The following is a 15,761-nucleotide window of genomic DNA, read 5'->3' as shown; positions in this document are numbered from 1 at the left end:
GGAATTGTTAATTTTAAAATTACGATAATGGTTTCTTGGTATTTCTTCCATTTTTCCGAGTTCTGTGTGAAATTGAAAAAAATGTTCTTGTGGTTTTTGAATGAACTATATTTTTATAAAAATAAGAAAAGTTTGGTGTGGAAAATATGCATAAATAAAATCGTCAAAACGTCAGAGTATGCATATTTTTGACGCTGACTGTACATGTTTATTTGTATTATTTAGTTTTGATTAACCAAAAGAACTTAGTTAAAAACTTGATTGTACGTAAGTTAAAATAGAACTGATCGAAATATACTTAATCTTTGTACAAACATACAGACTTTTTAAAGTTAATATAATATTATTATTAAATATTAAAGTGAAATGAAATGTATTGTTTTTGTTTAATTATGTATACATACATATCAATGGTCGTCTGGAATAACGACGCATAATCCATGTTTAATACTTACTACTTACCATAGTAATCCTTACTTTGGTTCTGATTATACAAGGATTAGAGACATGATTCCCTTAACAGGATTAAGGTTCTTTTTTTTGAGTTGTGTCGTTATTCAAGAGGCCATCGATATTTACATACAACGCAATAATGCACATAATATATTTTTATTATGTATTATATTTGTTATTAAATATAATATATTTTCTAAACATTGAACTTTCCGTGTTTTATATAGTCAGACTTTTTTCGGTTTTCTTTTGATGTTACACATGCTACTTGCACGCCGCTTCAAATAAATAATATGTACTATCAACAAAAAATTCGAAACGGCCTGCAACTTGCTAGCTGCTAGTGCAAGTTGCTATTATGTTCCCGTGCAATAAGCTATCAATACAATTTTCTAGGTCAAAAAGCGCTCTTAAGAAGAAAGCAGCGATAATTTTCTGTGCAGGAACAAACCTAGTGTTGCCATTCCTACGGAGGGTTGACATTTACTTGCAACATGTGTCAAAATTTACTGTCTTTGAAATTTCATTGCCATTAGCCTTGCAAGTAGCTCTGCAAGCTCGAAAATATAAGTATGTTAGTAAAAAAATGTGAATGTATTGAGTTTTTCGGCCATGAATTATTAGGTAAAAATTGTAGGGAATTTTGTGGGGAAAAATTTTAATAAGCGTAGGGAAAAGTAGGGACTTTTGTTTTGGTGGGTGGGGATGTTCAAAAAAAGTATGTACCATCACTGCAGATGAGCGATAACCAACATTAAGCTGTGATATTTTTATTTATATTTATTTATTAGTGTTATTATCAAAATAAAATATGTTAAAATAATAATTGTGTCAAATGTGATGTAAATGTAAAGATTAGGGATGGGTAAATTCGATATTCGAAGCTTCCAGATTCGAATTTTAGCTGCAAAATGGCGAATTTTTGAAATCGAACTTTGTGGTGCTAAAATTTGGATAAAATCGAATTTTTATAAAAAAAAATCTAATTTCGGCGTTATTCGCAAAAACTCTGAAACTTTCATCTTTCTGACTAAACCTGACATCAATATGTGTGTAAACATGCATACGTATAAGTGTATAAGTATGTAACGTGAAATACTTACAAATTTCTGTTGTTCTTGTAAAGCAAGAAAAATAAATAAAAGTACATTGTACTTCTCAAAAAATTAGTTTCAATACACATTTTGGTAATTTTTTTTAACTGAGAGTCAAAAAAAAAAATACATGATATACATCATGATAAAAATATAGTAAGGTAGAACCGCTGAGAGTCACTTTTAAAATTCTTGACGTTTCCAAACAATTTAATTTTTAAATTTACTCACAAACTCACACACACATTTTCATTTTCAATCTCAAGCAACAACAATTTCGAACAATTTCAATTTTTTATTTTCACTTTTATATGATTTTAAAATGTTGGCAAACTTCAAAAAAAAATCATGGCCGACAAATTGAGAGAACGGTTCTACCTTGCTATGCTTTTATCATGATATACATTTTTTGGATTTTTCTCTGAAATGTTTTGAGAAAAAAATTCTTCTTATTTGTATTCATTTTTGGTTGTGAGGCTAAGATACGGATAATTAATCACTTTAATGTAAGTTCAATTGAGTCTCTTTTTCGATTTGAGCTATCATTACAAAGAAACTTTTAAATTTCCAGTAAAAAAAAATTTTGAAAATTCGAAAAAATCGAATTAAATCGAATTTGTACCACCAAATTTCGAATCGAATAATCGAATGGTTGGGCAATGTTCGAAATTCGGTAAAAATCGAATTTCAACCCCCCACTACCCATCCCTAGTAAAGATGTAAGTGTTATCGTGAAGAAGTTTGTTGGTATATGTGTGTATGTTAACTAATTGTTTTGATATTGCAATATGTAACATTGTATCTAATGGTTGTGTTTTTTATGTTCTTTATGTTTTATCCTAAATAAATGAAAACTGACTCCCTGAAGAAGGCGAAAAATCTCGCGCCGAAACGCGTAGGAGGAAAAAAAGTAAACTTGTTTTTGCTTTTTTGAAATCACCGGCCGGAAGAGCTCCTAAAATAACCAAGAGATAAAATTGAAAACTGGCCCGAAAAATAAATAAATATAAGTTATTTTTATATGCAAGATAACCGCCACACCTGTGGTCAGTGTTACCGCTGAAAATTTTCAAAAAGTCGCAGGAAAAAGGGTCACGACGAAAAAAAGGGTCCCCCTTAAATTTTTTAAACTACATAGATATACAATACTTGGGCGTTACTTATTCTTTTAAAGGCCTTAAAAAATCAATTTTCCACGACAAATCCAGTAGAGAACTTTAAAGCATATCTTCGCTCATCGCCCAATTGCAAAACCGCCTATTTTACGGCACTCAAATTTTACAGGAGAGCGAAAAAACGGTTTATTCTTTGAAGGCATTGCCTTGATAGGCGGTATTTTCTCTAGCTATTATTTTACAAATCTCGATGCCTGGAGTTCAGGGTTACCTACGGCGATTTAGGCTGTTTTGCAACTGGTCGATGGGCGGTTTTGCAAAAACATCGACGATATAATAATTAAATGTAAAGTTAATTCAGTTATAGTGAATAAAAGGAAAATGTTTTTGTTAAAACTAAAGTAAACAGCTATTTAATGTAATGAGTATATTTAACACAAACTAGTTATAATTAGATCGCCTTAAAATTTAGTTGCAAAATATTTGCATTTTTTCTGCCTTTATGTATCTCCTTACTATTTTTTATATGCTTTTTAGTTTTCTCGTAGTGTTTTAAGTGGCTTTTTTTACAAGCAGCTGGTTGCACGCCACACAAATCGGCTGCTTTGTTTCTTCGTGCATCTCGATCCACTTACTCCTTTACAAATTTTCGCTGCTTTTCTTTCGCTTTATTCGAAGATGTGCACGGTAAAGCTGTGATACTATCGATAGTACCGCCACTCGATAGTTTTCGAAACGATAGTTGAAAACATCGATAGTATCGATAGTACTATCGTCGTGAAAGGTATTGAATTGAAACGCTCAATAGCTTGAAAATTCAATAATTAATAAATTTATACAATTTATAAATTACTTCGTAAATTAAAGAGATTGTATAATTTTTTTTTTAATTTGAGTGCATCAAAAATAACTTCTTATAATAATAAAATAAACTTATTAATTTATGCGTCTGAATTATATAATTTATATATGTACATACCCTTGCATCCCCTTGAATAGCGACAGGCAAAATCTGAATTTATTTTTTATATGGCAAAATTAAATTCAGATTGTATTTGTCCCTTTTAAAGTGCAAAGAAGTGAAATTGGCTATACAAATACATTTATAATACTACAAAACAAACAAAATAAAAGATATTCGTTAAATTGACAACTCATTCTTAAAAGTTCAACTGAGATCAAATATCAAATCCGTGCAAGGGAAATTATTAACACTTTACCATATTATAAGAAAACGAATATAGTACTACTCAAAATAATAGCACCACGACATTTTTTAGCAGTTTTGGCTATTTTTTTGTTTGTTTATTTAGTGTCTACTAATTTTTTATAAAAGTTGTACAAAACATAAAAACACTATAAAATAATTAAAAATTCAAGCTTTTTAATTCGAATTTCTATAAAAATTTTGTGTAAGCAGTTTTATAGCTTATTAAATTTTACTATACCTCAGTATAAGCTTATAGTTGCTAAAAATCCCAATGACTTAAATTTTTTTTTGCCGACTGTGTTGTGAATTGTCTTGCATAAAAACATTAATGTAATGTGTAGAGATGTAAAGAAGAGACATTGTGAAGTCTTGCTAAAACCGACATCGATAGTTTTCAAAAACTATCGATAGTGGCGCCAGTTTTCAACTATCGATACTATCGATATTACTATCGATAGTATCCCAGCTCTAGTGCACGGTTCCACATCTGAATGAGAGACTAAATGTGTACTGCTGCCTGAATCAGTGTCCGTGGCCACGTCCAAAGAAGATTCTATATCCTCCGTGCGTTTTATTTTTTTAACGTAACTGCAAAACAATTTAATTAAATTAAATTTAATATTTAATATGCGGTTAGAAAATGCGAAAATCATAAGATATTCTCTACACTAAATTTAGAGCCTCGTATGCTTATGTCAAAAAAGTCAAATATGAAAAGGTTGAAAGCAGTTAAGATGATGTCAGAGGTGCAATTTTTAGGACGGTAAGGATTACCGATGTAGAAAGAAACTAAGGACGATGAAACTTTCAACTTCTTTGAGGAAAAGCTTAAAAATATTAAACGTGTTCAAAGTGAAAAGGGGCCAAAAGTCGCACGAATTTTCAAAAAGAGTCAAATATTGAGTATTTTCAAAAAGTTGGTGCCTGGGGATTTGCTCCCAAAAGGGGCCAAATTGCGACTTTAGTCGCCCCAACGGTAACACTGCCTGATGTAAAAAATTCTAGAACGAAAATTTTTAGCCACTTGAATCTTGCACTTGATTATACTATTTTTATATAAAAAAAGTAACTAAAAAAACAAAAAAAATAATAATTGTGAAAACTTGTAAAAATTTTGTGCGACCAAAATGTTTTCGACCACTGTATGTATGTAAACATTATATGTACATTTTTTATTCTTGATTTGTTAACTGACTTTATAAAAGATTGGTTTGGTTTATAAATATGTAGATGAATTACATTTAAAAATAAAATAAACAGAAAGACCAGCAATATATCAAAACCCATACAGAAGATTTTTTTTTGTAAATAAGGAGATATCTATTATGGGTGGGGAATTTTACGAAATTTCAGGCAAAATCGGGGAATGTCGTTGTCGAAATCGGGGAATTCTCAAAAATGATTTGGCTACCCTGGCAGCATTAGCGCACACAAGGGGTGGGTTTTGGGGTTCAAACCCCCCCTAAAGCTAATAACCTCAAATACAAACTGTATCTTAAAGCTAAGAATCCAGCTCCCAAGGAAATTATAAGAAATATTTATTATAATTTGTGTTCCTTGAAAAAGCGCTTTGCTTTTGCTGTAAATTTTCATGAGGAAACGAATATACGAGCATTTTTTTCTTGAGAGCTGCAAACTTATTTAAGAAATTTTGGTAGAAGAAAATTTCTTTTCCATTTCTCGTCCGTCGTTTTATATGAATTTTTCGTTTTTCTTGAGAGTTCAGTTAATTTTTTCGGTATTCGAAATATTAAAAAAATTTAGAAATCGTGAAAAATCACCATCTCTATCGAAAGCCAGAAACCAGAAATCGAAAGGAATATAAAAGTGCAAAAATTCATGGAATCGATAAATTTATTTTTACTGAGTCTTTTTTAATATTTTTTATTAGGTACTTTTGAAAGTTGAGCGCGTCTTGAGTTTATAGAACTCTTTATTAAACAAGTAGTTTTGAAGGAACCTACACAACCGACTTCAATTCTTATATTCAAATTTAGGGGTACCGTTAATTTCTTCATGATCCAATCATCGGATCTCTAAACCAAATTACGGGGCGAACCTTGAGGTACCATCTTTCCAATAAAAAAAGGATTATTGAAATCGGTTCACGTGGTCCAAAGTTATGTATTCCGGCGAATTGATAACCTCCCCTTTTATTGAAGTCGGTTAAAAGTGTTTGAGCTCTGTTAATCTTATGTAAATAAAGTGCAGTTTATTAATTTTAAAACGTTTATTTATTTATTACATACTGTACATAAAACTTGCATAAATATATTTTAAAGAGCGCATTATCTGAACAAAATTTTCAGTATTTTCCGATGATATATCTTCAGAAATATAAAACCCCCCCTAAAATATATTCCTGGGTGCGCCCCTGCCTGGCAGACATGCTTCCGGTGTTTAGATATACATACGTACCACGGATGGAAAATCAAAATTTCAAATGTATCTAAAAAGTAGCTCACGATTTTGTTAACTTTTTATTACTTTCCGACAATTGCTATAAATTTAATAAATCTTTACATTACTAGCAGACCCAGCGAACTTCGTCCCGCCCAAAATTTTTATATATTTTATTGAAACTTTTTGGTCCAACATTTTCACCAACAATTCTCGTTTACGATTTTCATTGGCACATTTGTCTGCTAAGATTAAGGTTTGGTGGTCATTTGCCGCTTTAAATAACCTAAGGAAATTGTTATATCCGTTCTTGAAATTATCCAGTTGTGCGGCATTTCATAGCACGGTTATTCGCAAAGCGAAATAAATTTTTTCCTCTTCACTCCCTGGCGGCAACAATGACCCGGTTCTATAGTGAATGTCCTAGAAGCTTTACAGTATAGTAGGTGGCAATTACAAAATGGGTGCGAATCATTGTTCTACAGAAATGCAATATACATATACTTATTTCAGACGAAATACCTTAAAAGTTTGAACGCATAATAATATTGGAAAATCACATCCATTGGGCCAATTGCAACGCAGGAGCGTTCGATATACTCAATGGTGCAACAGGTAGATTTAATCTGACCTTCACGGCCCCTTTTCTCACTTGGCTATTTTTAGTAATAGCTCGACTTCAGCACCACTTGGCAGCACGTTTTTGCAATAGTATTGCATACATATTTAAAACATTAGCCAAATCGGTTCATAAATAAGATTTTTAGTAATAACTCAACTACAGCGCCAACTGTCGGATTAAATTGTGAAACTAAACCATCCAGAGACCCACTCAAATACACAAAAAGTTTCGTTAAAATCCGTACAGCCATTTAGGAGGAGATCACTCACAAACACACCTACAGAAGAATAAAAAAATGCATTCAAAGTTAGCTAAAAGTCGGTACGTTTGTAGGCCTCACACCCCTTTTCAAATAGCCCAAATTTTCTCCATGAGTATGGGCTTGATTTCAACTATATACATATCTCCATACGAAGTTCCAGTATTGTACCATGAATACTTTCAGAGATATGCAGTATAAAAATTCGATTTATATGGGAGGTGCCACGCCCCCCTTTCCAAGAGATGCCCTCTTTCTTCATGAGTATGCGATTGATTTCGTATATCTCCATACCAAGTTCCAGAACTCTACCATGAACACTTCCAAAATAGGCAGTATGAAAAATTCGGTTTGTATGGAAGATGCCACGCCCCCTTTTCCAATAGTTCCAATTTTTCTCCAAGAGTATGCGATTTATTTCGTACATCTCCATACAAAACTCTAGAACTCTACCAAAAAATTTCCAGAGATAAGCAGTATGAAAAATTCGGTTTGTATGGGAGATGTCACACCCCTTTTTACAATAGCTAAAAATTTTCTCCAAGGGTATGCGATTGATTTCGTATATCTCCATACCAATTTCCAAAACTCTACCATGCACACTTTCAGAGATATGTAGCATGAGAAATTCGGTTTGTATGGGAAGTGCCACGCCCCCTTTACATATAGATTTTTTTCAGCCTAAAACCATCCTTGGGACACGTGCGGCAGGTGGCAGTTTCAAAAAAATTGGTTCAGCCGCTCTCGAGCCTTGCGAAAACTAACAAACGACTTTCTAAATATATATTAGTTGAGATATATTATACATATATTATAATTATATTTTGACAGTATCCGTTGTTTCTGATTAGCGCAAAAAAATCTTGCCTAGTGACGAATTCGCTCCTTGATATGGTCGTTACTTAAAGCTATTTATATTCGAAATTGCATGAAAATTGGAAAACAGGGATCTATAAGCTTATCCAGGCAAAAAGCTACCTACGTACCGAATTTTAAGCAAATCGGACCATAAATACGATTTCTTCGAACAGATCGGTCCCTGGTCCACTTCTCGGACAAAATGGATCATATATGCTAATATATGCTAAAAAGCTACCTACGTACCGAATTTTAAGCAAATCGGACCGTAAATACGATTTTTTCGAATAGATCAGTCCCTGGTGCACTTCTCGGAAAAAATGGACCATATATCCTAATATATGCTAAAAAACTACTTACGGACCGAATTTTAAGCAAATCGGACCATAAATGCGATTTTTTGGAATAGATCGGTCCCTGGTCCACTTCTCGGAAAAAATGATCGCATATGCTAATACATGCTAAAAAGCTACCTGCGCATCGAATTTTAAGCAAATCGGACCGTAAATTCGATTTTTTCGAATTGATCGGTCCCTGGACCACTTCCCGGAAAAAATGGGTCATAAATGCTAATATGTGCTAAAAAGCTACTTACGTACTAAATTTTAAGCAAATCGGACTATAATAAGATTTTTTCGAATAGACCGGTCCCTGGTCCACCTACCCGAAAAAAATTTTTTAGCCTAAAACATGGTGGTTACCGAAAACTATTTGTATACAAAATTTCATGAAAATCGGACCAGCCGTTCGCGAGATTACCTGTTACAAAAAAAGGGACTTCTCTTTATATAATTAGTATAGATTTGCATTAACAAGAAAGTGCTTAATATATCAATACATTTGAATTATGTATGTAAATTGGGGTGGTCCAAACAAAAGTAAATTCGGAATTTAACGCTCTCACAATCTAGGATCTATTATGGTCTATTTTGTAAACCAGTCCTATGATACAAAACTTTATGTAGTACTTCGTTGGTAGTCGAACTTCAGCAAAAATTTTACTTAAAATTTGAATTACAAGACGTTGCAAGAATAAATTCCCGCCAGAGTACATTCAGATACAGATATTTCCGCCTTTTCCAATTGAAATTGACATACATGCAATGTAGCCAATTTGCTAGGAATCCCTCAAAAGGTGAGCAGTTTTTCACTGTTCGCAATGAATTTAAGAAATGACATTTTCACAATGATATATGAGTTGCCATTTCTCCTAGTTTACAAACATTTTCTTAATTTTATTTTTTGCGAACAACGTAGTCTTAAATATGGATATTTATTTGGCTATCGTCTAATTGTACCTAAATTGAGTTCAGTGTACCGAATGTACCTTTTGGTTCGGAAAAGTCGGAAAAAGGTACAATTGTACCTACTTTTCCATCCCTGATACGTACGCTCCGAAGGCCAAACATCGACCCCGACCACTATTTTGTTGCAACCAAGATACGCACACGCCTCTGAGCAGCAACAAATTTGCGCCCAACCACACAAGAAAGCTCAAGGTTGAAAAGCTGTAATCACAACATACTGCCGTATCTTGGTAACTCGGCACTCAGACCTACTTTCTGAGAACACTCTTTAACAAGTCGAAATATGCCAGCAGAAATATGGAACCACATTTCCTGCTTCCGAAAGTACAAATGGTACATTTGAGGAATGTTAAGAAGTTGCAGAGAAAAAAGATGCCGCCTACAGTCCCACGCTTCCATTGGGAGCAACGCGAGCTATGTGGTACCAATATTGAGAGCTGAAGAGGGCAGCGAGGAGTATTTTTCGTAATAAAAAGAGAGGCCGAAATGCGTGCGGCGAAGAGCTTGAAATGCAGAAAGTTAGACGACTTAAGGAAGGTTTTAAGACCAGGGTGTACTCCCGTGAGAACAACCTTGGCGGCCTAGTGACCGATGTCCCGAACATACTTAAATTATTCACTGAATGCTAACAGCACTGAAAATAGAGAAGAAGACGAACCCGAGCCCCCAGTCGATGACGACGGAAGCGATGACCCACTGTGTTATTATTACGGAGTACGAATTGCAATTACGCCTCTATTCAAGTACGGCGGAAAGCGCTTGTTAAAGTGCATGCATCAACTCTGATAATTAGATGAACGCATACCCGACGACTGGAATTTAAGTGTGCTCTGCCCAATACACAACAAAAGCATAGGTCATAAGGTCTTATCGGGCGTATTTGTCGATTTAAAACCGCTTTCTACAGCTCCAAAAGTTGCTTTTATGCCGCGATGTCTGAATTTGGTGTCCCCGCGATACAAATACGGCTGTGTAAAATGACATTGAGCAATACCACGAGCTGCATCAGAATTGGGAAGGACCTCTCCGAGCTGTTTGATACCAAACGAGGTTTCAGACAGGGCGACTCGCTTTCGTGTGAGTTCTTTAATCCGATGTTGGAGAAGCTTATTCAAGTACGAATGGACACAAACATTCCAGCGATAAAAGCTATAACACGGATCACGATGCTGGTGGCAAAAGAAGAGGAAGGCTTTCTCTATGATGGAAAGAGGAGGTGAAGAATGACTTGGCTTTACTTGGCACTTTCAATTGGCGTCAGTTGGCACAGAAAAGAAACTGACGTGATTTTTTGAACTCGGCTACAATCGCTTAGGTGGTTACAGCACCAATCAAGAAGAAGTTTCGAAATAACCCCCGCCTAGTGGTTAACGGCACGTACTACCACCACGCATGGTCCACCACAGCACACAAAATTAATAGAAAAAGTATAGTATATTCTAATAGCAATCGTCCAACAACAGGCAATGGCAGACCTTCGACTGTCCATAATTCTCATAAAAGAAACATCCGCCGCTCGTGGGCGGCGCGAGGAAAATTGTTGGGCTGTCGAATTGGCGCAACTAATTGCGGTGTGAATTAAAATTTGTTAAGTTTGATAAAACGGTTACTGATGTAATTATATCTAATCATAAATGGGCGATAGCATGCCCCATCTACTATATATTTGTGAAAGTATGTATGTATGTATGTGCCAGGTTGCAGTCTAAACGGACGGACACAATCGAACAAAATTTTGACAGAGTATTGCCATGACACCTGGGCCTATAATAGGGCCCAAAAAATTGGGATCCGACAAGGGGGCGTGGCACCTCCCATAGGGGTGAAATTTTAAATCAGCCATAACTTCCAGACCATAAGTCACATGAACTTGAAACTTGGTACGCAGACATGTCAATGGTAGATGCTTATAGGCAGGTATATATAAACGAGTTTGCAAAAAGGGGAGTGGCACATCCCATAGGCGTGGAATTTTTTATCAGCCATAACTTCGGAACCATAAGTCCCACGAACTTGAAATTTGGTTTGCAGACATATCAATGGTAGGTGCTTATACGAGGGTATATATAAACGAGTTTGTAAAAAGGGGCGTGGCACATCCCATAGGCGTGAAATTTTTCATCAGCTATACCTTCGGAACCATAAGTCCCACGTACTTGAAATTTGGCTTGCAGACATATCAATGGTAGCTGCTTATAGTAAGGTATAAATAAATGAATTTATAAAAAGGGGCGCGGCACATCGCATAGGCGTGGAGTGTTTTACCAACTATAACTTCGGAACCATAAGTCACATCAACTTGAAATTTGGAGTGCGGACATATCTACAGCAGGGGCGTATAGTAAGGTATATATAAATGATTTTATAAAAGGGGGCGTGGCACAACCCATAGTGGTGGAAATTTTATCAGCTATAACTTCAAAACCATAAGTCACATGAAATTGAAATTTGGTGCGCAGACATATCTATGGTAGATGCTTATAGTAAGGTATATATAAATGGCTTTGTAAAAGGGGGCGTGGCACATGCCATAGGCGTCGAAGTTTTATCAGCTATAACTTCAAACCCATAAGTCACATGAAATTAAAATTTGGTATACAGACATATCTATGGTAGGTGCTTATAGTAGGCTATATATACATGAGCTTATAAAAAGGGGCGTGGCACATCCCATATTCATGGAAATTTTATCAGCTATAAATTCAAAACCTTAAGTCACATGAAATTAAAATCTGGTACGCAGACGTATCTATGGCAGGTGCTTATGGTAAGGTATATATAAATGAGTTTGCAAAAGGGGGCGTGGCTCATCCCATAAGCGTGGACCTTTTTATCAGCTATAACTTCGGAAATATAAGTCCCAAGAACTTGAAATTTGGTATACGGGCATATCTATGGTAGGCGCTTATAGTAAGGTATATATAAATGAGTTTATAAAAAGGGGCGCGGCACATCCCATAGGCGTGGAGTATTTTACCAACTATAACTTCGGAACCATAAGTCACATCAACTTAAAATTTGGAGTGCAGACATATCTTTAGCAGGGGCGTATAGTAAGGTATATATAAACGATTTTATAAAAGGGGGCGTGACACAACCCATAGTGGTGGAAATTTTTAGCAGCTATAACTTCGGCCGCTGTGGTGTAGTGGTAAGCAGTGCGCGCTTCCACTCCACAGCACCTGGATTCAAGCCCTGGTCAAAGCAACATCGCAAAAAAAAATATAGAAAAAAGGTTTTTTTCTTAACAGCGGTCGTCCCTCGGCAGGCAAAGGCAAACCTCCGAGTGTATTTCTGCCATGAAAAACAGCTTCTCATAAAAATACAATCGCCGTTCGGAGTCGGCGTCAATCAACATCAAGGCGCACGCCAAAAATCGGAGGAGAAGCTCGGCCAAACACTAACATATGTGTAAGCGCCAATCCAAAAAAAAAAAAATAACTTCGGAGCCATATGTCACATGAAATTGAAATTTAGCATGCAGACGTATCTACGGTAGGTGCTTATAGTAAGGTATATATAAATGAGTTTTTGAAAGGGGCGTGGCACATTCCACAGGCGTGAAATATGATGTACTTTGGTATGAATACATATCCATGGTAGGCGTTTATAGTAAAGTTTGTATAGATGAGTTTGTGAAAGGGAACGTGGAGCATAGGCGTGGAATTTTTAATCAGCCATAAATTGGGAACCATGATTCACATGAACTTGAAATTTGGTATGCAGACATACATATATATGGGAGTTGTTTAGAGTAAACTATATATAAATGAGTTTTTAAAAGGGGGATACATATGTATTCATCAATTATGTATATCACTCGGATATTTGTCTTATAATCTTTAGACCATTTCGGAACGGAAAGATGAAATCGTTCTTTTTTGATCCCGCGATGCTGTTAAACGAAAAATGTTCATTCACAATGAATAAATCTCCTTCCAAAATAAGCATTCTACCGGAAAAGTGGCGCTATTCTAAACAGCTAAGCGAATAGGCAGATAAACGGAATGTATAGTTTATCTCCTTTAATTTATGCTGCATTGAATATTTGTACTACTGTTTTATATTTTGATTTGTTTACCCCGAACAACGTCGGGTGCTCTGCTAGTTTCTAATAATATTAATATATGTGTTTTAATCGAATCTTACCCTAAAGACCTTTTTTTTATTTAAGCTTTTTTATTATAGGCACAATCGGATAATTTTTGCACAATTTGATTGAGACAAGACCTATTTTCTTGTTTTTATTGTAAAAAAGGTACATAAGTATCATCGTTATGAAAAGACACCTGAATTGGAAATTGTTTGTCTATGGGTCAATTCGTGAAACCAAAAACGCAAAAATGGTATGCAATTTAAATTCTTGCATTTGCATATCAAAAACAAGCAGACCCGGCGAATTTCGACCCGCCCAAAATTCACGTTCATTATTTCCAGATGGTCGTCAGAAGGCATAGTGTTAGATCGTGAAGAAGTTCTTGAAATTCTCTAATGATCTGGTGTTTCTTACCACGGTTATTCGCAAAACGAAATAAATTTGAAGAACTTTTTCCTCTTCACTCCCCGGCGGCAACACTGAGCCGGTTCGATGGTGAATATGTATTTGAAGCTATTAGTAGAGATGGGCAAAACACGTGCTTTTCTACGTGACACGTTATGTCACGCTTTTTCACGCGTGAGAGTGAGCGGTTTTGAGAGAAAACTCACGTAACTTCCGTAATCATGCGTGAGTTAGATTTTCCGTCAATCACAATAGTAACTTTCACATATCGCCCCTAACCGCCAAAAAGATGTTAACTACATTTTTTTCACCATTTGCTCTTTGATGCAGAAATGTCTAGATGCCTTTCTGCATCAAAATTAAAATTTAAAAAAATGTCGCCATCTTTTTGACGGTTAAGGCTCGATATGTACTATATATGTGTATTTTCCATGGTATAAGAAAGAAGGTAGTTTCACTTAATGATATTAGCAGCCATGTTAGCCGTTTGACTTTTGCTGAGATTATGACATTTTCATCGAAATCAAGCTACCAGATTGAAAATTATAATAAAATATTTTTCTGAAAAGAATTTGATCGACAAAGGATAAAACAAAATAACTTTTTAAAAATAATAAAAAGAAAAATGAGTTGCGCATTTGGAAGCTGCAAAAATACTACTTGACGATATCGAGTTTGATTGGCTGGAGAATTTTGCAGGTTACCTTAGCGGAATTCGGTTTCAGGACGAGTGAAGGGAAAGACAATAATTTACTTTAGTTAATTACATATCTGAAGGAGGTCTTTATAAACCAAGTGCTGAGTTTTTGAATCTTTTGGAGCATTTCAACTCGAAATTTATAGAAATTAATGATGAAAAATTAAAAAAGTCCAAATTAAAAAAAAAATGTATTGTACAATTCAAATGTTACTATCGAGAATTGTAAACCGTTTTTTTTTTGGGAAGGACATTTTTTATAATACGATATTTAAATCTAAAGTTAAAAGAGAACAAAACTAAATATGAAAATAAGAAAATGAGAAAAATGACATCTTGATGGGTTTGTTGAATTTATTACCTTAATAAAAACATTTAATAATGTTAACGAAACATACATGCATACATATAGATTAATTTTGAGTTTTGGGGTAGGGGTGAGAAATACCATAAACGTAAGTACATATGCCATTATCCATTGTACTTCGAAGTGAAATTGCATTCTTTATATGTACATATTTTCAATATAGCATGTACTAGACTTGTTTGGTTTCGTCTTAGAAAACTAAAATATTTACACCCATTTACTGTGAAAGAAATTCCCATCTTGAAATTCCCTAATATATTTTTAAATATTAACAATATGGTAATGTTGCTAGCAACATGAACACATTATGAAGCTTCAAAAATCTCAGTATCCCTGCAAACCATTTTTTCAGAGAATTCTGCATTGTAAAGAAATTTTAAAGAATTCGTTAAGATTTAATTCGATTATTTGCCGAATTTTCCAAAATGAAATAAATTACGCACACTTCCCTTCTTTTAAGAAATTTCGGAAGAAAATCTGTGAAGCAACGAAAATAATGGTGCTATGTGAAGAATATCTTTCAGAATTTTTCCAGAATTTTTTTTATTTTTCCTACAGAAATTTCTTTACGAGTTCGTGTCAACCACTTCATATAATTTTCTTTGAAAATTCGTAAAATAATCGTTGCAGAAATGAGATACTCCTAACGATTTCCTTAAGATTTCGGGAACTTTGGTTTGCAGGGATCCGTCAAAAAGTTGTTTATTGAAACTACCTTCTTTTTTTACCATAGTATTTTCAACTAAAATAAAATCTTAAACTACCACTGTTTAACTTATTTACTCTATGTATACACTTTTGATGAATTCAAAGGTACAACATATGAATCTGCAAAAACCGGTTTTGAAGACATTAATGCGGAAATTCAGAATTATTTA

At 34.6% G+C, this 15,761-nt stretch overlaps 1 protein-coding gene across 3 annotated transcripts in view; it reads left to right on the top strand.

Moving 5' to 3' along the window:
- Nucleotides 1-15,761, top strand: part of LOC118734083 — a 197,557-nt gene that overhangs the window by 63,315 nt on the left and 118,481 nt on the right. The gene's annotated exons all lie outside the window — the stretch shown is intronic.

Source organism: Rhagoletis pomonella, unplaced genomic scaffold (genome assembly GCF_013731165.1).
Source record: "Rhagoletis pomonella isolate Grant_MI unplaced genomic scaffold, Rhpom_1.0 Rhpom_scaffold_00002, whole genome shotgun sequence".
Classification (NCBI taxonomy): domain Eukaryota; kingdom Metazoa; phylum Arthropoda; class Insecta; order Diptera; family Tephritidae; genus Rhagoletis; species Rhagoletis pomonella.
The sequence above is the reverse complement of the archived record's forward strand: the minus strand, read 5'-3'. Positions and strand labels throughout refer to the sequence as shown.